General features: G+C 41.7%; 1 pseudogene across 1 annotated transcript in view; it reads right to left on the reverse strand.

The window, feature by feature from the left end:
• Window positions 1-26,191, reverse strand: part of LOC105421503 (TATA-box-binding protein 1-like) — a 51,133-nt pseudogene that overhangs the window by 5,554 nt on the left and 19,388 nt on the right. The gene's annotated exons all lie outside the window — the stretch shown is intronic.

A 26,191-nucleotide genomic window follows, 5' to 3' on the forward strand; every position in this document is an offset into this window, starting at 1 on the left:
CTCCAATACCCATATAATCTCTATGTGCTTGTGGGGAACAATAGTTGTTTGATCAAAGATCAGATGGTTGAGAACCAAGAGGAAATTAACCAACAACAATACGCCTTAACCGATAATGATCTGCATTCTAAAACTTGGCTCAAGCCCCGGACTGAATTTGTGGCTGGAGCCTAGTTACTCAGCCGAGTCCACTCAAACTCAGCTCGCAACTCTAAAATTGGCCAAAAAATTCCAAAAAACTTGCAAAATATTACTAAAAAAAATTTAAAAAGAGAAAAAATCTAAAATAAGTACTATATATTAGAGTACAATACTTTTTATATTTTTAAATAATCTTAATAATTATTTTTGGTTTTACTACAAACAAATGAAACCAAATTCCTTTGTTTAATAAGATTTTTAAGACTTGAAAACTGTAAGTACAAATTTTATGCTTAGCATAAAAATAATTTATGACTAATTTCTAGTATTTTTAAAAAGGTTAATCATTTAAAATACCTTATGACTAATTTTCAAATTTAGATGTGTGCCTTACTTCAGGACGCCTTACGTAAACCTCACCTTTTTTCTTCTTATATCCATTGATCAATTGCAGGGTTATTCAACATGGGGACAGCGTTTTTAGATTGATTCTTGTGGTGCACTTTAATTATAGAATAATATAAAATTAACATCTTCTATAATTTTTTTTTAAAAATATTGTTTACCATAAATAAAATTTCCAGAAATCCCAAATATTAAATAATTTTTTTTTTTTTAAAAAATATATATATAGGAGGGGCTTATATACCGTCGTACAATTAGGTCAGTCGTAATTTGATGGGTTAGTTTTGTCCTACTTTATTCCCATATGAATCGATGATCTAGATTAGAAATCGCCGAGTTTTAAATCACTGATATACCTTAGTCAGGCCGTAGGTTGTCCAAGTTGGCATGACAGATATTTAAATGGAGTAATGAAATTGTTTGAAATAGATTGATAGGAGTAGTGATTATCGGGATGTCGATTTTGGTTTTTTTTTCAATTTTTTGAGCAGATCTTCTATTTGACAGTAGTCGATACAAATGGAGTTTCCACCATCTCCTTAAGCAAGAATTTCTCTCTCCTCTCTCTCATAACTCATAGGCCTCCGTCACTCTCTTGCAATACAAAGACATCCTCTCTCTAAACAAGCTGCGATATAATAGTATAGAAAGTTATAATTTATAAATTATTTTATCCTCAAGTAGGATGGGAGTTTTTCTAAGACTAAATACCCATGTATAAATTTTGGAATTTGAGATATTTTCGATTTTTAAATATTTAAAAATTGAGATATTTTTTCCCTCTAAAATTTTTTAAATGGTTGCAGTGTCTAAATTTTTTGAAATAATTACTCTGTAAAACTTAAAATTTGATTAAATTCTCTCTCTAAAATGTATTAATTATTCCTCTATCTAAAGATTCTTTTATCTATAAAAATTCAATTTTAAGATTGTTTCTCTCTCTAAAAATTTTGAAAAATCTCCGTCTAAAATTTGAATTTTGAGATAGTTTCTTTCTCTAAAAATTTTTAGATAGATTCTCTCTAAAAACTATGAGATAATTTTCCATCTAAAACTTGAAATTTCATACAATTTCGCTCTTGAAAATCATCCATATTTAACAAGCACCAACAAAACGATGAACTAAATGAGAAGCCAAGAATTGTTGTCAACTTTTTCAAGAAAAAAGCAAAAAACAAGAAGCCAAGGATTTGGGAGAATTAAGAAAAAAAAGAAACTAAAGACATTGCTACAAGCTTACCTAGACAGAACTGAGAAAAACCAGGGCAGACGTATTTCTCTCTCTCTTTCGAATTACTCAGATTTCTTTCTCTTTCTCTCTAACACTCCCTCAAAATGGTCCGCTGAAAATAAAAGAGTGAATTACGTAATTTATAAGCCGTTGTCTTAGGTTTTAAAGATAATAGAATGTTCTAAAGACAATATAATTTGGAAGAGGAAGAGTTAAATAATTAAAATAGGATTTAAATTTTAGAAAATTAAAATAAGATTTAAATTTCAGAAAATTAAAATAGGATTCAAATTTTAGAAAATTAAATACCCAAATAATCTGGGATTTTATTTTTAGAAAATTAAAGTTCCATTTTTTTGGGTTTTTATTTTCCATTAGAAAATAATAAAAAATATAAAAATAAAATAAAGGAAGCAACACAAAATAAAACTAAAAGTAACTTTAAAAGGTCCAAATATGCTTAAAGAAAAACAAGGAAAAATAGATCTAGACAAATTTGATAAATAGTTGTGGATAGCAAAGAATAGAAAGTGCTTTGGCCATGGATACTTATTTTTACTTTTTCTTTTTCTTTTTATATTATTACTAAAATTCCCCCATCAGAAATTGATTATTCAAAATCCATTTTTTACTACTTTTTTAAACTCATTAAGATGTGTTTTGTTTAATTTTACTTTTAACTTATTTTCCTACTTCTAGGGCTTTTTTATATTTTTTAATATTTTTTTCACTTTATCGAGACCCGGCCCGACTCGGTTCAAGTAACTTTGACTCGACCTGAGTTACTCGGCTCAGACATGGGTCAAGTCCCGTCCTTGAGTCTTGGTTTTGAACATTGATATTGACAAACCCTTTTACTTTATGTTAAGTGAAAAATTAACCAACTAATAAATGAAAAATTAACAAAAAAAATGAAAAGAAAAACTACAAATACAATGCACTTAAATCGTTATCTAAGCGAAAATGCAATAAAAGAAGAATCTAAACTTGTTGTTACTCTAAACTTCTATTGCATAACTTGAGAAAGATCCGAAAGACTTAACAGAAGGGGTTGTTGACTGCATAAGAGCAAATGAGAGTATGAGACCCCTAAAGCATGGAATACATTGAATAAAAATATTCATATTTAACAAGAACCAACAAAAAAGATGAACTGACTAAGAAGCCAAGAACTATTGTCAACTTTCTAACAAAAAAAGAAAAAAAAAAACAGACACCAACGATTTACCGTTGAAGAGAAGAAGAAGAAAAAGACTGAAATCACACAAAAAAAAGGAAAGAAAAAAAGAAAAAAAGAAAAAAAAAAAAAGCTTGCCTTCTCTGGTGAAAACCAGGGCACGTATTTCTCTCCCTCAACTTGCTTCTTTATTTCTCTTTCTCTCTCTAACTCTCCCTCAAAACGCTCAGGTGAAAGGAAATAAAAGGGTAATATGTCTTAATTTATAAGTTGTTGTCATAAGATCTAAAGAATTTATTAGGGTTTATCATACAAGAAAATTAACGACCCAATCAATGTAGGATTTAGGGTTTAGTTTAACTAGACCCTATTGATCAGGAATTTTAGGATGCAATTATTTCTTCTTGATTTAGATAAGATTTGGACAAAAGCTTTATCGTCAAAGAAAATTAAAGACCCAATAAATCTAAGATTTAGGGTTTACCCAATCGATTAGGGCTTAGGATGCAATCTTTTCTTCTTGGATAAGATTTGCACCGTTTTTATTCGGTTTTTCGTTAGTTTATATTAAGAGATGGCCTTCTATGTGATACGTGGCTCTTGGTCTCAGTCATAAGATCTGAATAGATGGCTGAGATGGCTTGAGTCACAATGTAACAAGCTAGTATTTAACCGTCAGATCTTGATCTAACGGCTCATAGTGTTTTATTTTTTATTTTTATTTTTATTTTATAGATAATTTTGAAGCTACATTTGGGGCATCCATAGATCTAACAAGGACGCATATGATAAAAATATTATCAAAATATTTTTGGTGATGAAAAATTACCAAAATACTTCTGAAAATTGCAAAGGCATTTTAGTTATTTATTTTTACATAATTTTTATTTTTTATAGGTTCGCCTTAATTTTCTGATGGGATGCCCAAAATTTTATCAAAAATGTTGTGGATAAAACACAAAAATAAAATAGTATTTGACATGACATTATGGTATTAATAGTCGTGACCGTTCAATTTAGATTGAACGGCTAAGAAGTGGGGTTGCATGTAACTTATATATTGTTGGGTTCACATAGAATCATTTCCCTTATGTTAATACTTCCAACTTCAAAGTGTAAATATTTTCTAGCAAAAAAAATAGAACCCAATTTTTCTTTTGATATACATAAATATATCGTACAAACTCCTGAAATTTCTAAAATCTACATAAACAATTTAAGGAAACTCATGGAAAAATCCTACATAAATATCAAAATTCTATAAAAAATTGATTTTAAGGTAGTCAGCATTATGAGGATCCAAGAATCACTTAATTCTAAAATACAATTTGAAAGTTATAAACACAAATTTTTTGAAATTTTTTGCTTTAATCCCTTCTACAATGCGAACCATGTCATGCACTATTGTTTAGGGATTGTATAAAATGAGACCATTTACCTTCGGTACGAGGTAGTCACAATTATTTACAACCATCCGATGTGAAATTTGATACTTTAGGTACATAACTAAGTTCGAAAAAAATTCTTTTGAAGTTTGAGCTTGGTCAATAGAATAAATGCAACCACCCAATTTCACATCCAATGGTCAAGACTAATTGTCACCACCTTGTCCCAAAAATAAATGGTTTCATTCTATACTTTTTCTATTTATGCGATGTGGATTGCATCACAAGCCCAAAAGCACCGTGAAATGTCTTGGAGACATCCACATTTAAGTGCAGGATGAAATCCCACAACCCGCTCCAAAAAAAAAAAAAAAAAAAAATAGAAGAAGAAGAAGAAGGAAAAATTAAGGCGAGGTTGAGTTATTTCAAGTTGAGTGTACAACTTGAGGTATGTTAAAAACAATTAAAAATCTAAAATATTGTAAACAGTATGAGTGTGTTGTATAGTGTTATATAAATTATTTGTATATGATTTGGATGTTTTTGGCACATATTGATGAGTGTTTTTTTGTCATAACTTCTAGTTTTACATTTTGTTTTTTAAGATTTTTTTTAAGAGTATGATTCTATGATACCCTACCACACCTATGTGTGTAGGACCTCAAAGGATCATCATTAAATTTGGTATAGATCTCTAAAAAAGTTATCACATGAGTGTGGGACTTGAATTTTCTATAGATCTGTGCCAAACTTAATGGTGATCCTTTGGGGTCATACATACATAAATGTGGGAGGGTCTTATCGGATTATTACTCTTTTTTTAAAATGTCCCTAACTATAAATCAGGTTTTTAATCTATTTTTCATTACGTTTAGAAATATATCTCGACCTTTTCATGTTACTTTTAATTGTATTTTATTCTAAAATACTATTTTATTTCTACATATTTTCAAATTTTTCTAGGACATTTTGGCTAAGTACAAGACTCGGTCGACTTCTCAACCGAGTAATTTCGTCCAAGGGCTGGGTCCCTTCACTGGGGCGATCTTCTAGGACTGATAATGGCTAACAACCTTTAAATGCAGTTCATGATGCTTCACATGAGATCCCTTACATGAATTTGAGTAGTGTAAGCTTGCACATATTGAAATACTTGAACTAAACAAATAAAATAATAAATGAAAAATTCTCACATAATAACAAATTGAAATTCTCACCCTTTGTTCATTATGTATTTCTATAAAATAATAAATTAAAAACTTTTCTAGGGGTTCAGGACTCCCATACTCATTTGGGGAACAATAGTTGTTTGATCAAAGATCAGATGGTTGGGAGCCAAGATGAAATTAATCCACAATAATACACTTTAACCAAAAATGATCCGTGTTCTACAACTTGGTTCAGGCCCCAGGGCCGAGTTACTCAATCGAGTCCACTCGGACTCGGTTTGCAACTCCAAAATTGGCCAAAAATCCAAAAACAATTTATAAAATATTATTTAAAAATTTAAAAATGAGCAAAAATATAAATAAATAATAAAAATTAGAATGTAGTACTTATTACATTTTTAAATAATCTTTATAATTAAATTTTCCTTTACTACAAAAAAAAGAAACAAAATTCCTTTGTTTAATATGAATTTTAAGAATTAAAAACTGTAAGTACAAATTTTATGCTTTAAAATATTTTATAACTAATTTCTAGAATTTGATTTCTGAAATTTGTATCATTCTTGACTCATTTTACATTTATTTTTAATAGGCTTCTGAAATATAAAGATAGATTGAAATTTACCATGAAATTTTTATGATTAAATTTCATTGACAACTCATTTTCCTAATTTTAAAGAATATTTAAATATAAATGGTAATATTTTTATTTACAAAAAAAATTAATCATTTAAAATACCTTATGACCAGTTTTCAAATTTAGAGGTGTGCCTTGCTTTATAAAGATGACGCTTTTTCCTGGTTAAGATGATTAATTGTAGCAGCCTTTTTAGATTGATTCTTGAGCACTTTAATTATAAAGTTTTTAAAAAAATCTTGGATATGGTCCTGCGGGAACATATACTTCTTACGCCAATAAAAGTGGGGTGATCAACTACGCTTATCATAAATAAGGATTAAAAGATAAATATCCTATCCTCTATCCCCCATCCAAACGTTTACGTATGCAATAAATGGGAAGTAACCTAGACAGTGAAAATCTCAAACAGCACTGTGAGCAAAAATAGATGAAAATGGTGGACATGACCGCGGAGTCATGGGTAAAAGAGCCCAGAAATAACACTAGTTGGTGAAATCTGTCTTCATGGCGCCAGGGTAGTCTTCGCTAAACCCCTTGACATAGGACCAAACTTTCGGGTTGGGTCAGAACCTCCCGACTGGACCCTACTAGATGGGACCCACAGAAGATACCTTCAGCATCAAAAGCAAACTTGGTGTAGCAGCAAACAACGCCGAGTGAAGGTTCGTAGCATTTGGCCTTCCAAAAAGGGCTGGTTCTATACGAGGAGGTCTTGACAAAGGCCTCATATTCAAGAACTGCAGATAGTCTCTTGAGGGTGTGGACTTCGACAAAGATCCCTCAAACTTCTTGAATGATTGCAGTTCTCGATTATCTCGAAGCACAACATTTGGCGGCGCATGTTGTTGGAAGGTATTTTTCATCAACATAGGGCCCCTGCTCAATAAAGGCCTAGCAAGTAGTGAAAATTTCGATAGTCCCAGAACAGCCCTAGAACTAGCCAAGATCTTCATAAGGTCTCTCAAGAGTCTCCTGCCAAGGTCCGTCACATTCCGGCATGTCTAAGGCAGTGCAGACTGAGAAATAGTTCTGGCAAAATGGGCCTCAACACCCTAAAACGGACCCCTATAACTAGAGCTACACTTTTAGCATCTCAAATTGCTGTGGGGACTACCACCATTGGATCCGGCATGGTTGAAAACTCCCAGGGGTCAAGTTTTAGCCCAAACGGATACTCCAAGAAGAAGTTATAGGCGAAAGAGTGCGAAAGAGTTCAAAAAATTCAGCAGCGTCGTACCTCGTTTGAACAGCCAAATCACACCGCTCGCGAGCCCGATCGATAAGAGACCAATTCCATTTCGGGTGTAAGGTCTTGAGCCATCTTTGACCCTAACCCCGTACATGATGAACGGTCAGATTCTGCACATGAAGCCGACGAACAGACTGTAAATTCCATCGTCGGAATCCTTGATTCCGACCAAATTTCCGAACTTGCAAAATCTTCGTTTGAGCACTGAATCGAGCTGCATTTGGTACCCCGTGATCGTAGCGGCATGCTTAGTGTTATTCACCAAAGAAAAAAAAGAAAAACTTCAAGGAACGAGCACACCATCGATCCAAACTTTCAAGATCTATTCAAATTTCAAGTCACGTGATCGTGCACCAAAAACACGATGCATGGCTCGAAGTTGGTATCAAATCATCCTCATGCCGACCCTACAAGAAAACAATCATCTTATGACCAATCGGGCATCAGAACGATTCCGGATCAGCCATGCAAGATCACGCAAGTCCTAGGGCAACATAGGGACAACTCTGGAATTCTATAACTTGTTATGAAGGGGCAAATCTGTCATTTTATACTTATTTTCTATTTTTTTTAAGTCAATTTAATCTTAATTTCCAACAATTAGGGTTGTTTTTGATCATCCACCCATGTTTGGGGCACACTTCTATATACACGTACTATCATTGTATGCAGAAAAAGATATAGAGCATATACAGAAGAAAAGGCACAGTGACATACACATACAATAGAGAGTTTTCATTTAATACAAGTTTCTCTTTCTTACTATTGTTGTGTCACTCTTGAGAGAGAGAGTGAGGTGCGAGAAACTTTCGACCGGTACCTTTAGGGTTGAGATAAATTTTCTCTCTCTTCTTTTTTTTTTCTTCTTTTCTCTCCCTTCTCCCTCGACTTCATCTGAGTTCCTCGCAAGGGCCATGCATGGCAGTGGCAGTGACGTGCATGCGTCTCCCTTGGTCTCACAGGTCATGCAGGGTGATATCAGTACCATGCGTGAGCCTTCTTCCCCTTCTCCTCGTCTGTTGCTTTCTCCCAGTGAAGTTTGTAGACGGTGCTGCTCATCGCTGCCCACAGCCATAACTATGACGTCTTGGTGATGAACCCAGACGGCGAAGCTTGTTGCCACTTGCAGGGGTCTTCCTTTACTGTACTTCTAGTTCAGAAGGCGATATCCATCGCCGCCCACTAGAGGTCTTGACAACACCCATAGCCGTCTGCGAGCTTCTTTCGCGTGTCCGGTACCCATCGCCGTTCTCCCCTATGTCCCACGCCTATCGCTGTGCGACCTAGTAGAAACCATCACCGAGTGCCTCATCCGGAATCAGTGCCGTCTGTAAGGGATGTGTCGTCTCCTCGCGTTGCCCAACAGTGATGCTTGTTGATGTCCGGACCTCCCCTTGCTTTGCCGTCTCACCCTCTTCTCTTCACTCCTTGCTCTTCTCGCTTGATTGAGGGTAGACTTAGCTTAACACCGCCGTGCTGACCTTGGTTTCGAGTAATATTGCCGTCGTGCTGGTCATGTGAACCACGCCCATCTTGCTAGCACTCCGAGTCGATGACTTCTGGCCGTCATACTAGTCTCGCCCCTCCGTCAAGTTCTTTTCTCCTTTCTATCTTTCATCTAACCTTGTACTTCATTGTCTTCTCATATGAATGTGCATTACCCTAAGACAAGGGTGGGTCCTTCAACCCACTTGCCTTACAAATTAACCATAGAAATGTTGGGAAGAAAAACAAGAGGATTACAAGTCAAAGGAGGTGATTCCGAACCCGCTCAAGCAGCTGTGGGGCCTTCGTTGTGATCCAAGAGGGCGTTCACATGAGTCAGCCCGAGTAAGTCACGAACTCACTTAAGTTTTAAGAGAGCGATCTCAAAATCCCAGGTTCACCAGAAACCCGAGACACGTGCCACCAGATCACCTAGATCCGGAGGGCGAGATCAAGGCACCTAACCAGTGTCCCTTATGCGACTTGCGAGAGCAATGTTGGGGGCTGGACACACAGGGTGGTTAGATGGCGACCCTGCGCCTATCTATTTTTTGGCATTGGAACTTGAAGGTGTTGTTGGTATGCTTCCAGCGATTCTCGAGATAGATGAATGATTGACCAATTCCGTTCCTGGTTTTGTATAGACGGATGAGCATGCTTGGCTTTATTAGAGCCGATTGTGCATACCTTCAAATCGAGGTCAACAAAAAGGTCTTCAATTCCTAGTTCTTTTGTGTGTTAAGGTGCGGAAGAAGAATTCTCGATCGTTGGGGAATCAAGGATCACATTTGGCCGTTTTGAAGGCTGGGCATCGAGAGGATCGAGGCTTTGAATGCCTCCAGATACAAAGCTTGAAAAGCATGAAAGCTTCATCTGGCTTTGTAATAAAGTGAGAGAACACCTGAGTCCTCTTCGATCCCCGTTTTCAGTTTTGGCTTGGGGTGATTCAGAGATTGCCTCCGTTACGCCTTGCCCTTGACTCCCTAAGCCTTGGCATGGTTGGAAGCCTTGGGAGAAACGCATCTGTCAAGCTTCGAGGAACCTGAAACCGTAGTGATGTTGACATTGGATAATGTCATCCATCGATGCAGAAGTTTGCAAGATTTGAAGAGCAGGGTCACAATCGGCTTGCTCAAAGGAAGCGAGCGAGATTTCTCCAAGCTCGACCCCTACGACTAGTTTCCCATTACGTATACTAGGATTGAGAAAAGCAAGGGGTTCAACACATACCTTTGCGACGCCGTTTTTAGTTGGAAATTTGAGGCATTGATGGAGTGTAGAGGCGACCACGAGATTTTCATGCCGCCACGGTCTTCCTAGCAGCATGTTGAATGAAGGTTTTATGTCCAAGACATAAAACTTTGTCACTTGGACGATATGGCCGATCTTGAGTGTGAGAGGTAGTATGCCTTCAGCTTGTCTCGTGGTCCCATCATATGCAGCGATAGTTAATTGACATGGATCGAACTCATCCGGGCTTTTGCCTATCTGCTTCACTATTTTCATAGGGCATATGTTTAAGGATGCCCCATTATTAACAAGCACTCTTCACATCTCATATCCTTGCATGAAAACGGTGATGTGCAACGGTTGGACCTGAAAGCGATTGAAGCTGGCTGGGATGTCATCGTCCATGAGCATGATTGGCGTTGGTGCCATCAGTTGGTTGATCATTCTACACAACTCATTCAGTTGTATGTTGCTCGGGATGTGTGTCTTGACGAGGACCTTTTCGATCTGGGCCCTGCGTGCTGGTGAATTGGCAAGCAGCTCCAAGAAGGAAATTTGAGCCTGGATCTTCTCGAGATGAGCTGGTAGATCATAGGTGGTTGCGGATCCTTGAATTTCTTATTCGGCTCTTGATCTGCGACCCCTGCTGGTTGTCTTGCTTTTGAGGTGTTTCCCATTCTTTCATCGAGAGTATCGGCCATCAATTGAATGGGTTTGAACACTCGGCCTCTTCGGGTTAGGGAATCAACCTCGTCAGCTTGAAGCTCGATAGGGTCAGCCCTAGCAAAGAGTAATGGGAGACTTTGGGATGTTGGCCCCTTGTTTGGAAGATGATCCCTTTTCGTTGATCCTGACCATATCGATCTCTAGTGTGTCATCTTCGTCATATAGGTTCCATTTGAGAAGGTTATCGAGGTTTGAAGATGAAGGGCTTCCTCTCAGAATATCTAATAGATCTTCATCGCGCTCTTAGAGATGGTGATCACAAGCAAATATGAATTGACTAGGATCATCTCCTTCGTCTCCACTCTTAATCATGTGAATGACGACTTTCTCTTTTGAGTTGTCTTGAGCTCCCTGCTTTTTGGTCGTTGTGATCGTATTTTTAGGGAGAGGATTTGTGAAGATACCCATCTTTTGATTAGGCTCTTCGACAGGTTGATTTCTAGGTACGAAAGTGATGTTCCCCTTATTGATTAACCATTGAATCACGGTTTTAAAATACAAGCAATTTTGAGTATCATGAGCATGGTTTTGATGCCATTTGCACCATTTGCTCTTATCCGTGACTTGAAACAACAGTTCAGATGGTGGCGGGAGATAAACCATATTTCTAGTTAGGAGTAATTCCAACACTTTTTTTAGTTGGTCTTTGAGAGGGGTGAAATTATCCTCTAGCTTTTGGTTATTGTTTTGAGCATTGGCTCTAGGCTGACCCCTTCGGTTTTGGTTCCGATTGTTGTACTGAGTGGATGAACCTTGAGTCGATTCGTTAACGACAATCTCATTAACTTGACTAGAAGAATTCCCCTTGTTACTGTTTTTGTTCTTATTTTGGGGAGTTATTATCGGACCTGGTGTTGAGGGGTGTCCCTCTGGCCCTTTCATGTCGTGCTACCCACTCGATCATTGAATCTAAGGAGTGGGGAATATGACCTTGGCTGAAGAAGGTCCTATATTAGCGAGCGGCGTTCTCTAAGGCCATGGAGATTTTGGCTCGGTCCGTAAGTGGACATTCTATGACCCACATTGCCACCTCATGGAATCGACCGATGAAATCCTTGAAGGATTCTCTTGGGTTTTGTTTCGTCGCATTGAGCTCGCCCAGGGAGAGAGATCTTAGTGTCGACCCGCGGTCATGAGAGACGAATAGGTTGAACATTTCGTCTGAAGTGATGTGTGGTTGAGCGGACATTGTTTTTCGATACCAGTTCAAAGCCTCGTTGGTCAATGTTTGCAAAAATATGGCCTTTAGCTGGTTAGGCATGTCTCGCAAAGCTCGAACGGAGAGGAGGTATGCGTTGACGTGAGTATCTGGATCACTCTTCCAAGTGAACTTGTTTCTAAATTATGGGACAACAAATTCCAGGGGAACGTCTTTCATGCCTCCAAGGGTCTCCTGAACATAGGCCTTAGGGGGTAGAATTTCATGCATGCCCATTCTTACAAGCATATCCTGCATGGTTTTTATAGTACCTTCTTTTTGGGTATTTGACATGATAGTAGGCCCACTGATTGGTGAGCTCCCAAGCGTAAACTGATGAGTCGAAACTTGGGGTATATGTTGGGCTGCATGGGCCTGAGATTGATGAACTGCAGTTACCAGAGTGGTTTGATACATTTGTGCCTGAGGCACATACTGACCTATAGGTGTGGCCATCGGTTGCAGAAATTACACGGTTTGTTGGACCGGGTGAGCTAGAGGGACCGATTGAAGAATTGGCTGACTCGATTATGCTAGGGGTTGACCTATACCACTAAGTTGGTTTGGCATTGACTCGTGAGCTGGGGCATGAACGGTGTAACCTAGGTCAACTATACTTTTAAGGGAAGCTTGGACACCTATCTCGCCAAAGGGTGGGTCTAGATCGGCACCTATGCTTCGTACAATGTTCAGAACATCATGAGCTGTACTATGGTGGCTCGAGGTTGGGTTGGATCCCTTAAACCTAGGTGGGTCTTGTTTTTGAGATCGTTGTACCTTGGGGTTATCACGGTTCGAGTTTTGGGAAGTGGCGTTAGATACGGCCTAAACTTCTTCCCTTGCTCGGCTTTTACTTTGGTTGCCTAAAAGCCCTTCTAGAATGACGCTCGGTTAGACCCCTTGACTATTCAAAGTTTTTCGGGCAGAGCCGACTTTTTGAGGCACACAGATTTCAGGATTAGGAGTGGACCCTTGAGATTCTACCTCTAATTGAAGATCTAGGTGTTAGATAATGTATTGACCTGAGTTCCGTCGATAATCCCAAGGGATTGCGGCATACTGGTCCCTAGGTTTGGGAAGATTAGGCTTAGAGTCAGCCGTGGTGCAATCATCATAGTCGCCTTGAGTGACTGACGTGGTGATTGCTTTGTGTGGGGCTCTAGAATCTAGGCTTAGATAAGGTCTAGACTTGATGGCTCAGGGCATACCTCGCCTGACTCTAGGGGCAAAACCTTAACTGAGACCTAAGCTATGACTAAACTGGTTGAAACTTGCTAAAAACAATGGGTTTTGGTTCAAACCCTGAACTAGGGTAAACCTAGTTTAACTCTAGGGGACACTCTAAGCTTAGACCTATGCTAGAACCTAGACTAAAATCTAGACTAGATGGGTACGAGTCTTCACTCGGACTAAGAGCGGGTTTAGGTTCGGACTTGGGTGTGAGCTTGGTTCGGATCTGGACTGAGTCGGGTGCAAGCCTAGGCTTGGACCTAGAGGGTTGTGAAGATCAAACAGAGTATGGACCCAGACTGAATCAAAGTTGAGATAAGCACGAGCCCTAAGCTCGGACCAAGAAGGGGACCTAGGTTCGGACTAAGGTGGAACCTGGTTCGGACCTGGGACAAGGTGGGTATAAGCCGAAACTTGGACCCAGAGAATTTTGATGAGCAAATCAGGTGTGGACCTAGATTGAATCAAGGTTAGTTTAGGCACAAGCTCCTGGTTCGGACAAAAAGGGGGCCTAAGTTCAGACCTAGGCGAAACCTTGTTCGGACCTGGGCTAAGCTGGGCACAAGTCTGGACTTGGACCCAGAGGGTTCAGCTTGGACTAAAAGCAGGCTCGAAATGAGATCTAAGATTAACCAACAAAAATAACAAGCACATCACACGAAAACTTTTGAACTAGATTATAGGTACGCTTGGCTTGAGAGTGGGTTCCTAACTATTGAAATGCAGCTAAGCTGATATAGGTCCTCACATAGGTCTTGGCCTCCTGCTATAGGATGTTCACCAGGTCCTACTATACTCGCAGTTGCTTTGAGGCAAAGGATTACTGAGGGGCACTCACAGTTAAAGTTACGTGAACCCCAACCGCCTCGACTCTCAAAGCTAGGTTCCCCTCACACCGTTAACGTGGGTTTTGGGGGTTTTCGAAATATTTGTTTGCTGGTTTCCTGGGCATTCCCGGTCCCTTGTGTGCTGGAGTGTGTAACGAAGCACGCAAGAAAAAATAAAGTGGCAAGCAGGCAGGCACACAATGCAATGAAGAAATAAAGCGAGCTCTTGGCACTAATCGTGCCTAACGATTCTTGCTTCAAGGCGATGCTTGCTTCGAGGCGAAGCTCGCTCGAAGCATAGTATAGATGGAGGGGTAAGCAACCCTTAAGAAGGTACAATCAAAATAGTGACATTAGGCACAGTCCGTGCTAAGTCGAGCGTGGCCAGAGCCGAGGATGACTCGAACGGGAAACGGTTCAGGGAGGGTACAAGGAACCCTTAATGTAATTTTTTTTATTTTTTAATAAATGTTTTTTTATCTTTATAACTTTGATGAAACACAATTAAACATAGATAGAACAGACTTGTATCAAGTAAAATATATTTTATTTTTATTTTTAAAATTTTTATTTTGATCTGAAAATTTTTTGAGCTGTCACAAGAGAGCCCCTAAAACAGATCTGAAAAGTTTCAGAAGATTCTTGAAACTTCTAAAGTTGAGCGACATTCCCCGTGTCGCTTTGGATCTGGGTGGCACTGGTGGCGTCGCCCAGAAAAATAGGGTTTTGCAGCATCGAAACCCGAGTCTTGGTCACAGCTAACTTTTGGGAAAGGCCCCACAATGGGTATTTTGGCGCCTGGATGTAGCGCGAAAGGCCCCACAATGGGTGCCAAACTGTTTACGATGAAAATCTGATAGATCTTCCGACAAAGATCTCTTAGAACTTGACACCTTAAACTGATAAAAAAGAGATGATAGAGAAAGTGGGGCAAATCGAATTCAGATCTGCCCTAGAAATGAGCAGATCTGCTCTCACATCTGTGGCAGAGCCAGCATGATCCGAGACACTAAAACTCGATTTTAAAGCAAAAGAATTGAAATAAGATCAAAATAAAATGAAAACAATAAAAGAAGAAGAAGAAAGAAAGAGGAAGAAATAATACCAAACCGGGCCGGATGGCCCAAGACTCCCAAGCCTTCGAGGGCTCGCCCATATCAGAACCAGTGTCCTCTTTTGCCTCTCTGATTCGAATGCTGACCAGAAAATCTTTGATGTCAAGGGGTTGTTGTGCCCTGGATATGGTTTTAAAACTAGGGTTGTTGTGCCCTAGAGATCTAAGGTTTAGCGTTTTCAGGCTTAGGGTTCAAAGTTAGGGTTTTTCTATTCGAGGAAGTTTCTGTGTTCACTCTAGGGTTTCAATCCTTCTCTTAGGGTGTTTTTTTTTTTCTCCTCCCCACGAAAAAGAGATTTTATAAGGACCAAGGATCTGTTGGGAATGATTTATTTCCATAACCAACAGATCCTCTAGTCAAAGATGACAATTTTGGGGGTACGGATCTGGGCGACAGGCCTATTGTGGCCCAAATAAAAGCAGTAAAAAGCGTAAAAAAAGGTAAGAAATCCACTTCTTTGGTAAAATTTCCAATTTGGGACAAAAGAGGTTGGGGACACCACTCGTGTCGTCCAGTCTAGGCTGGGTGACTCTCCTAATGTTTCTCAAATCAAATGATGTGCAAATTGAGGTTTTCATCTTTATGTGTGTTTCTTAGCCTTTTGTGAAGCTTGTGGAGGAAATTTGGGTCAAAACAGATTTCTTTACTATTTTTAATGATTTTTTAGGTAAAATAAGGCGTCTACAGAATTATAGGTCAAAACAAGGTTTTTGTAGGGTTCTGGATAGCCAAACTGGTTCTGGGTCACAGGGTAGGCTATGTGAACTATGGATTTGGGTTTACTAAGTTAGTGTGATCCTAAGGGTTTAGGAAACCACAAAACTTTCCAGATTTAAAATGGGGTGTCTACAGAGGGCGACGCCTTCTTTGATACTAATGTTTCCGTCATTGTCCTCCCGGACCTCAAAGCGAATGAGATCGGTAATAAAGGTGATGCTAAGAGGCCATTTTGGCTTGCACAACGCGTCAATTAGCCAAATGGGCTCGCCCCTCACTAAACGTTCAGCAGTAAAATCATCAGTGTCAAGCTCTCCTCCCCTTGGAAGGTTCTTCACGTTAGGAATTCTGTGAGAAGGCCCGACAATCATACAAAGTTTAACGACTCACTGCTATGAGCGAATCACTAAGGCACAGGTTAACGCCAGCTGTGTTTTTCAAGGACCAGCGCTGACTTTGTTATCAAAAGCTAGCACCCAATGCCTGCTGTCTTCATCAAAGCTAGCGCCGGCTGTGTTTGTCAAAGCCCACTTCCAGCTGTGTTCTCATGGGCCCAACGCCGGCTGTGTTCGTTGAACTTAGTGCTGGCTGTGTTCTCAAAATGAAGCGTCGGCTGTGTTCACTAATACCTAGCGCCGACTGTGTTCTCAAAGCCTAACGCCGACTGTGTCTTCAAAGGACTAATGCCGGCTGTGTTTTCAGATGACTATCACCGCTCGTGCTCCTGCATGTGCCACAAATTGCGCACATGTCACCTCGAGCCCCGGGCGCACAACCTGACAACTGCCGGCCGCGATGTGGTCTGATGCACGTCATCACATGTGTGGTCTAACAACCGATCGTTCGCTGCCAGCGGCTGTTCGCTTCCTTGCGACTCTCGGTCTTCCATCGAAAACTCCCCTCTCCCATTGGAAACCCACTATTGCACCTTCCCCAATCTTCACACCACACTAGAAAACCACTGGAAAATCTCCAAAACAAGTGGAAGTTAACCTGTCGAGCCCCTGCGGTAACTTGGGCCCCTTTACCCTATACTCTCAAAAACTATTACCGAAGTTTTTTCACTGTTCCCCTGCAAATTCCTTGCTACTCGCACCCTGACGGCTACTCTCTTCAGCAATAGTAACCCTCGCCATAGATTCCTGCAACCCCCTGCGGATGCTCCTGTGTTCTCTCCAATTCTCTCTCTTCCAGCCAGAATTTTCTTGCCAAGGTTCTTGGTGGCAAAACTTCGAGCAGTCGGTGTTTTCGACGGAGTTCTCACCGTAAGTCTCTCTTTCTCTCCGTAGTCATTTTAACCCTCGGTAAAATGGTGAAAAAATGGGGTTTACCCCCTTTATATAGGCAGCGTTCCCTTGAAATACCCCTCACAAGATGGAAATACCAGTCAGGTCCCTGTGGGCCAAATGAGGATGGAATGGATCGGGTCGGACTCAGTCTCGAGGCCCGAACAGAGGTCTACCATCGCTCGTGAAAACTCAGGCATCAGGGTTCAAGACCGGGTCGGGCTCGGACCCGAGGCCCGAATGGAGGTCTACCTCCGCTCGTGAAAACTCAGGCATCACGGACCAAGACTGGGTCGGGCTCAGACCCGAGGTCCGAACGGAGGTCTACCGCCACCATTGCAAACTCATGCATTAGGGACCAAGACCGGGTCGGGCTCAGACCCGAGGTTCGAACATAGGTCATCCCCGTTTGTGTGACTTGTCACCAGCGTCGTCTATGTAACTTGTGACCACCGCCATCTGTGTAACTTGTGACCAGCGCCGTCTGTGTAACTTGTGGCCAGCGCCGTTTGTGTAATTTGTGCCCAGCGCAGTTCAGAACCAGTACCGTTTGTGTTATTTATGCTTAGCATCGTGCGTACGTTGCCTGTGTGATTGGTGCCTGCTGCCGCCCATGACCACCGCCATGTGTATTACACTCCCCATGCTAAAGCCGTGCATGTGCTAGCACTTGGTTACCGCCGTGTGTGTCTTGCCACTATCTCCAGTGGAGATGCATCAAGGTTATGACCTGTCATCCCCAATGGAGTCAAGAGCAGGCTACTGTCCCTCATTCCTAATAGGAGTCACACCCGTACTGCAGCCCATTATTCCCAATGGAGTTAGGGTCATTCTTACCCCTTCAATCCCCAGTGGGTTTTTTTCACACCAAGTCATTATTCCTTTGCTATCTTATCCCCAGGGAGTCGGGTAACCTATTCTCCATGGGGTCTCATTTTTCACCCCTCGGGAGTCATACTTGCCCCTTAGTTCTCAGTGAAGTTTGCTTTAGTGTGCCATCCCTCGTTGGGCCACCATCTCCATCTAGGCCCTCTATTGTGTATGGCCTTGGTCATTTCATCCCCAAGGAGTTGGATTGTCATTAACGGACCCATTCCCCATGGAGTTTCACCTACATGGTGACCCACACAATGGTCTAGATGCACGACCCTAAACTACATGGTCCAAACTATATGACCTTAAACTGTAGTGAAGATCTAGTTGTACGACCTTAAACTTCATGGTCCTAGTTGCTTGACTTTAAACACATAGCCACGGTCTAAGTTATATGACCCTAAACTATAGTGTACGTCCTGACTGCATGACGTTAACCTACTTTACCTAGGTCCTGGAGGCATGACCTTAAACTCGCCCGCACACATACGGGCACGCCCTTTACGTGCGCACCATCTTCATCAAACCCTCATTAAATTCACCTTCCTTTATTACCATCATCATTACCCAGTGAGTTTCACTTGCGCTCACAAAATGGCGAACCATCGCTCCATCCATGCTAGCCGTCAGCAAGAGGGTCACCACTTTCCACCTTCCATCCATACATCCTCCATCTTTTGCGGACAGGTTCATGAAGTCTCCCCAAAGTGAGTTATACCACCATCATACTCACTCCATGGCCTCTACAGACTGCCATTCATCTCTACCAGGGTCCAACTATATAACCTTAAACTATAGTATACGTCCTGGCCGCATGACGTTAAAAGGCTTCGCACAGGTCCCGGAGGCATGATCTTAAACACACACTCACAAAAAAAAAGAAGAGAGAAAAGAATAATGGGCATGGTGTATACCTGAACAAGGGAATGACATGAGTAAAAATGATGGACAGGCATGGTAACAAAGCTTTGAGTAAGAGAGTTCCGTGAAAATGAAAACCCGGGCACGGTGAAAACCCAGAAGGGCACCTTGGACCAAGAAAGAAGAATGATACAGCGCTTGCTTCCACAGGCAGCTTCTGCTAACACACCCTTTCATTATCACAAACCATGTCCAACAGGGTGTAGATGTTAAAATCATCCCTCAATATCCACAACAGGCAAGAAACTATCATACCAGGTGCCCTACGAACCTAGTTTGGCTGCTAACAACGCCGCCAAGATGTTCAACAGGGTGTAGACGTTAAAATCGCCCCTCAACATCTTTCTCTTCTTCTCTCTCTTGACATGCACGGTAGTGGCAATGCCGTGCATGCTTCTCTTTCTCTCTTCCTCTCTCTTTCTTTCTCTATTCTTCCATCTCTAGACAATGTGGAAATGACAGCGCCGTACGTGCCCCTCTTTCTCTCTTTCCTTTCTTCTTCTCATATGCACGACATCGGTAGTACTGTGCATGCTTCTCTTATTATCTTCTTATATTTTTCTCTCTTTCTCTCTCTCTCTCTCTCTCTCTCTTTCTCTTTCTCTAATCTTTCTCTCTTTCTTTTCTTCTTTTCACATGCACAACATTTGTAGTACTGTGCATGCCACTCTTCTCCTTCGTATCTTTCTCCCTACTTCGAAGGCTGGGTGACAATGTGGCTCAGTCATTATCCCTTCTTCAAAGGTTGGGTGACAACGTAGCCCATTCACCATCCCTTCTTCAAGGCTTGGGGACAACGTAGCCCAGTCATCATCCCTTCTTCAAGGCTGGGTGACAACGTAGCCCAGTCATCATCCCTTCTTCAAGGCTAGGTGACAACGTAGCCCAGTCATCATCCCTTCTTTGACAACGTAGCCCAGTCATCATCCCTTCTTGGATGCTGGGTGACAACATAGGCCAATCATTATCACATGACTATCAGGTATCGTCCGATAGGGTGAGGACTTAAAATACTGATCCCTACGAAATAGTCCACGGGAGGGTGAGGACTTTGATAGGATCCCTCAAAAGTATCTTCTCCCCCTAATGTCTCCACGGATGGACCTGCACATTGCATCCAAACGTCTGAGCATCCTAGTTACAACATTGGATGGATATCTCCTCGGCATTCAGTGGTCCTGTGGCTAGGAAGAAAAAAGTAATAAAGCTAAGGAAAATTTCCAAATGTTGCTCTTCTCGAGACAACATTCGATGGGGCAAGCTGTTTGAACACATTTTTCAGTACCTGGGGTCCTCGATGCGGAATAAAGAGGAGCCGGTCAATAAAGCCCTAATTTACAGTGGAATTTTTTACAGTCTCAGAATTTCCCCGGAACAAGTGGAAATATTCCTAAGAAATTCAAAAGGCCACTTGCCAAGTTTTGTCGCATTTCGATATGTCTAAGGCAGTGTAGACAAAGAAAAAATTTAAAAAAAATCAGCCTTTAACACCTTGAAATAGACCCCATAATTAGAACTCTATTTTTGGTGTGTCAAATGGCTGTGAGACTATAGTCATTCGATCCAACAAGGTCGAAAACCATAGGGGTCAAGTTTCGGCTCAAACAGACACTTCAAGATAAAGTTATGGATAAAAGACTGAAAATGGCTAGGTCACACACTATTCCCGTGCGCTCTCCTTGCACCAAATCACCTCTAATGGTGACTGATTTCACAGTTTTTGGTGGTGACTTTTGGGAGCCATATCTCCCTCTTTTTGAGTCAGATCGCGCTCAAATTTTGTGAGTATGTTCGTCTCGTCAAGACGAGCATTTCGATATTTGGCACACCTTGTGACGATGCCCAACCAGGGTGAAAATCTAGAGAGAAGTTGATGATTTGTGGGAAAAGTTGCAGAAAATTCAGCAGCGACATGTCTCGCTCTAGCGGCTATATCACGATGCTCGCATGTCGGATCGATGCGAAACCAGTTCCATCGCATGGGTAAGGTCTAAGGCTACATCTATGCTGAACTCTGCATGTGATAACGGTCGGATTTCATGCACAAAGCTGATAAAGTTGTTGTAAATTCCAGCCACCGAAATTCAGATTCCTGTTAAAACCCAAAGATCGTAAAATCTTCGTCCAGGCACGAAATCAACCTGCGTTTGTTGCAACGCGATCATGACGGCATGCTCAGTGCAATACAATGAATAGATCACAAAACAATGTCAAGAGATGAGAACACCATCGATCTAAAGTTTTCAAGATTCATCTAAATTTCGAATCGTATGACTGTGGCCTAAAAATGCCATCAGTGGCTCGAAGTTGGCATCAAAATTATCGTCATGTGGAGCCCAACAAGAAAGCAATCATCTTTCGGTCAAATGAACATCGGAGCAACCTCAAATCCTCCATGGAAGATCACACACGTTCTAGGGCAGCGGCATGGATTATTTTGAAATTCCATGTATTGTTGGGCAGGGGCAAAACTATCATTTTTCACCCTATTTTTAGATTTTTTTAAATTTAAATAAACTGTAATTATCATCAATTAGGCTAGCTTTTAGGCATCCACTCGTGTTTCGACCCAATTCTATAAATACATGCTAAACCTAATTGTAAAAGGGTTCCACGCTGATGAATAAAATTTGAGAGTTTTACATTGAGATTGTGGGTACGTCCACGAGCGAGAGTGAGGAGAGAGAAGAAAAAATCTGATATCCCTTGATGAAGGTAACTTTCTCTCTCCTCCTCTCTTCTCTCTTTCCCACTCCTCTTTTCTCTCTCATTCTCTCCTCCTCTCTTTTCTTTCTTTCTCTCTCCTCCTCTCTTATCTTTCTTTCTCTGTTCCTCTTCTCTCTCTAACTTTTCATTTTTCTCTCCTCCTCAGTCATGCGCAGCGGTACCCATCACCGCCCATGACATTTTATTTCCTTTCTTGTCTCCTCGGATGTGAACTGTGAGCCAGGCCAAAACCCGAGTGGCGGGCCAGGTCTCTATTCGGGTCTTTCCCCCTCTTGTCATGGACGATGGAGTCCCATTGCCGTCCGTGTTCTCTCTTGTATGTCATTGACAATGGAAGTCTATTACCTTCCATGTTCCTCTATTTCTTCTCTTGCCTGTCATGGACGATGGAAGCTCATCGCTGTCCATGTTTTCTCTCTCCTCTTGCCTTTGTCATGGATGGCGAAAGCTCATCGTCGTCCATGTTTCTCTCTCTTCTCCCTCCTTTGTCATGGAAAGCGGAAGCCCATCGCTGTCCATGTTTTTCTCTCTCTTCTCTTTTCCATGTCATGGACGGTGGAATCCCATCATCGTCCATGTCTCTCTTCTTTCTCTCTCTCCCATGTCATGGACAGTAGAAGCCCATCACCGTCCATGCTTCCGTTTCTCTTCTATTTCTCCTATCATGGACGATGGAAGCCCATCGCTGTCCATGTTTCTCTTTTTCTCTCCTGCCATAGATGGTGGATGCCCATCTCTGTCTATGTTTTCTCTCTCCTCTTCCCTTTGTCATGGACAACAGAAACCCATCGCTGTCCTTGTTTCTCCCTCTTCTATCTCTCTTGTCATGGATGGCAGAAGCCCATCGCTATCATGTTTCTTTCTCTTCGTTCTCTCTTACCATGGACGGTGTAAGCCCATCGTCGTCCATGTTTTCCTTCTCCTTCTCTCTCTTCTTTCTCACTCTGTCTTTCTCTCTTCCCTCTTCATTCTCTCTTCTTCTTTCTTTCTACCCCTTCTTCCCACCCCCTTTTCTTTCTTCTTTCTTTCTCTCTCTTCTTTCCCTCTCTTTCTTTTCTCTCTTCTTTCTTCTTCCTCCCTAGTTGGACCAAGGGAAGTTAAGAGTAGCACTGCTATGGTAGTCTTGTTGTTTAGCAGTAATGCCGCCGAGCTGGTCTGAGTTATCGTGCTCATCTTACTACTACGTCAGGTTAGCCATCGTGTCAGACTAGTCACTATTGGTTTTGTCGTCTAGTAGCATTGCCACTTTGCCAGTCTGAGTTATCGTGCCTGCCTTGCTACCACATCGGGTCAATCACCTACTGGTCTTGCCACTGTGTTAGTCTAGTTGCTTGGTCAAATTTTCCTTTCACCTTTCTTCTGTTCTATCTCTTTCTTTTACCTTTCCTCACCCCAATCTCTATTATCTTATTCTTCCCTTCTTCTTTTCGATGTGCACACTTGTGTACATTTTCCTTAAGACGAGGTGGGGTCCCTTGGCCCACTTATCTAGTAAAATTAATCATATGTGTGTGATTGCATAAACATGAGAGTACAAGTCAAGGGAAGCGATTTAGAACAAATTGTAGGACTGGGGGGCTTTCTTCGTGATCTAAGAGGGCGCCCACGTGAGCCAGCTTGAGTAAGTTCCAGAATCAGGTGAGGTGTGTTCCGCCTTACACCAAATTCCTTTCTCACCGGTTGGTGTACCTGCCCCTGTTCTTTAACAAGGTTCTCGAGAGGGAGATCTCAAGTCCCCGTGTTGGAAGACATTTTCATCATCATGGGTCCCCCGGTCAATAAAGCCTAACAAATAGTGGAAATTTCGACAATATCAGAATAGCCTCAAAACTGCTTAAGATCTTCATAAGAACTCTCAGAATCTCTTGCCAAGTTTCGTTGCATTCTGACATGTCTAGTGCAGTGCAGACTGATAAACAATTTTGGCAGAATCAACCTCTAGCACCTTGGAACTAGACTATATTTTCGGTGTCTCAATTTGCTATGGGACCACCGTTATTGGATCTGACACGGCTGAAAACTCCCAAGGGTCAAATTTCAGCTTAAACAGACATTCCAAGAAGAATTTATAGGTGAAAGGGTGAAACAGGAGGAGCCACACACTATTCCCGTGCGGCCACTCTGCAACTCAACTCCATTAAAGGGGCAGTCACAAATAGTGACTTTTGATGCCCATATCTCACCCTTCTCTAGTCGAATCATTTCCAAATTTCGTGAGCATGTTCGCCTCGTCAAGACGAGCATTTTGATATGTGGCACGCCCTGTACTGACACCTAAGCGTAAAGAAAAGCAAGAGAGAGGTTGCTGATCCTTGAAGAAAGTGCAAGAAAACCAGCAACACCGCACCTCGCTTGAGCTGCCAAATCACGCTGCTCACAAGCCCGATCGATACAAGACCAATTCCATCGCGTTCGTAAGGTCTCAGGCTATCTTTGGCCTGAACCTCATACATGATGAATGACCGAATTTTGCACACAAAGCCGATGAAGTGACGACCAATACCGGCACCGGAATTCTAGATTCCGGCAAAAACTCCAAAGTTGCAAAACCTTCGTCTGGACATGGAATCAAGCTGCGTTTGTTGCCATACGATTGTGACGGCATGATAAGTGTGATCATGTGAAGAAATCACAGAAAACATCAAGGAACGACCACACTATCGATCCGATGTTTCAAGATCCATTCAAATTTCAAATCGCATGATTGTGGCCTAAAAACACGATCCATGGCTTAAAGTTGGTATCAAATCGATTGCCATGTCGAGCCCTAGAATAAAACAATCATCTTTCGATTAACCGGGTATCAGAACAACCCCGGATCATCCATGAAAATCATGCACGTTTTAGGGCAGCACAGAGACTGTTTTGGAATTCCACAAATTGTTAGGAAGGGGCAAATTTGTCATTTTACACCTCATTTTCTAATTTTTTTTAATTCAGTTAAATCTTAATTTTCAGCAATTAAGGTTAATTTTGATCATTCCACCCATGTTTGGGCACAATTCTTTATATACCATATACAATCATTGTACTCAAAGGCTGAAAGCCTTCATAAAAGCGAGAGGTTTTGCTTAATAAGATTTCTCTTTCTTCTCATTGTTGGGTCACATTTGGAGAGAGAGAGAAAGGATAGAGAAAATTTTGGATGGATACCCTTAGGTTCAAGGTAAATATTCTCCTCTTATTTTCTTTCTTCTTCTTCTTTGTCTGAGCCTCCCTTAGAGGCCATGCACGGCAGTGGCAGTGCCATGCATGCTTCTTTCTTTTCTTTTTTCCTCCTTTATGTGGTTCCACAGATCGTGCATGGCAATGGCAGTGAAGCCTGTAGATGATGCTACTCATTGCCGTCCTCAGAGAGGTCCTCGACGTCTCAGTGAAGAGCACAGACGACAACTTATTGCCTCCCGCAGGGGTCTCCTCCCCTATTGCACGCCTATCGCAGACACCTACCACCGTCCTCGAGCTTCCTTTGCGAGCTCGGTGCCTATCGCCGTTCACGAGCTTCCTTCGCGCGTTCGATGCCTATCGCCGTCCAGAGGTTCCTCTTGCATCCCATGCCTATCGTCACGTGCGTTGCAAGGAACTGTCGTCGTAAGCTTCACAAATGGCTACCACCACGCTTCACAAGAGGCTATCGTTGGCCGGGCATGGGTGTGATGCCTTCTTGAGTTGCCAGCGGTAATGCTAAGCGCCACCCATAGTTCACTGGTCACCCTCTAGTCGTGAGCAGTAGTGTCTAACGCTGTGCGAGGGCGGTGACGCTGCTACTCCACGGTTGTGGGTGGCAACTCTTAGCGCAGTCGAGACCCCATCTCTTTTCTATCTCGTGTCTTCTCCTTATTCTTTTCTCCTCTTATTCAAACCCTCTTCTCTTCATTGCCCTAACTTCTCACATTCTTAGCCACACGAATGTGCATGGCCTTAAGACAAGGGTGGGTCTTTTAGCCCACTTGTCTTGCAAATTAGCCATAGTAGTGTTATACAGAAAACAAGGAGATTGCAGGTCAAGGGAGGTGATTCCGAACCAGCTGAAGCAGCTGGAAGGCTTTTCGACGTGATCTAAGAGGGCACCCACACGAGTCAACCCGAGTAAGTCACGGACCCAGGTGAGGTTGGTCTCCACCTCACATCCAAAATTCTTCTCTCACTAATTGGACACCTGCCCTTGTTCCTAAACAAGGTTCCCAAGAGTGCGATCTCAGGTATCGGGTCTCCCAAACCCGAGACACGTGTCACCTGATCACCTAGAACCGGGGAGGTGAGTTCGAGGCACCTAACCTGCTCGGTGAATCCACTGAGACTTATTACCACTTTGTCGTTGCATTCTTATTTGATCAATATCATCTTTTACTTTCTGCATTACATTCTAGGGCATCTGGGTTTTTCAACCCTTTCATCCGAGTCAGGGACTTTCTTATCCCCGCACTCGTGAGTGTCCCAGGGAAGCGAACTACTCTAG

This window comes from Amborella trichopoda, chromosome 11 (genome assembly GCF_054954075.1).
Source record: "Amborella trichopoda isolate Santa Cruz 75 chromosome 11, AtrichopodaSantaCruz75HAP2 v2.0, whole genome shotgun sequence".
NCBI lineage: Eukaryota > Viridiplantae > Streptophyta > Magnoliopsida > Amborellales > Amborellaceae > Amborella > Amborella trichopoda.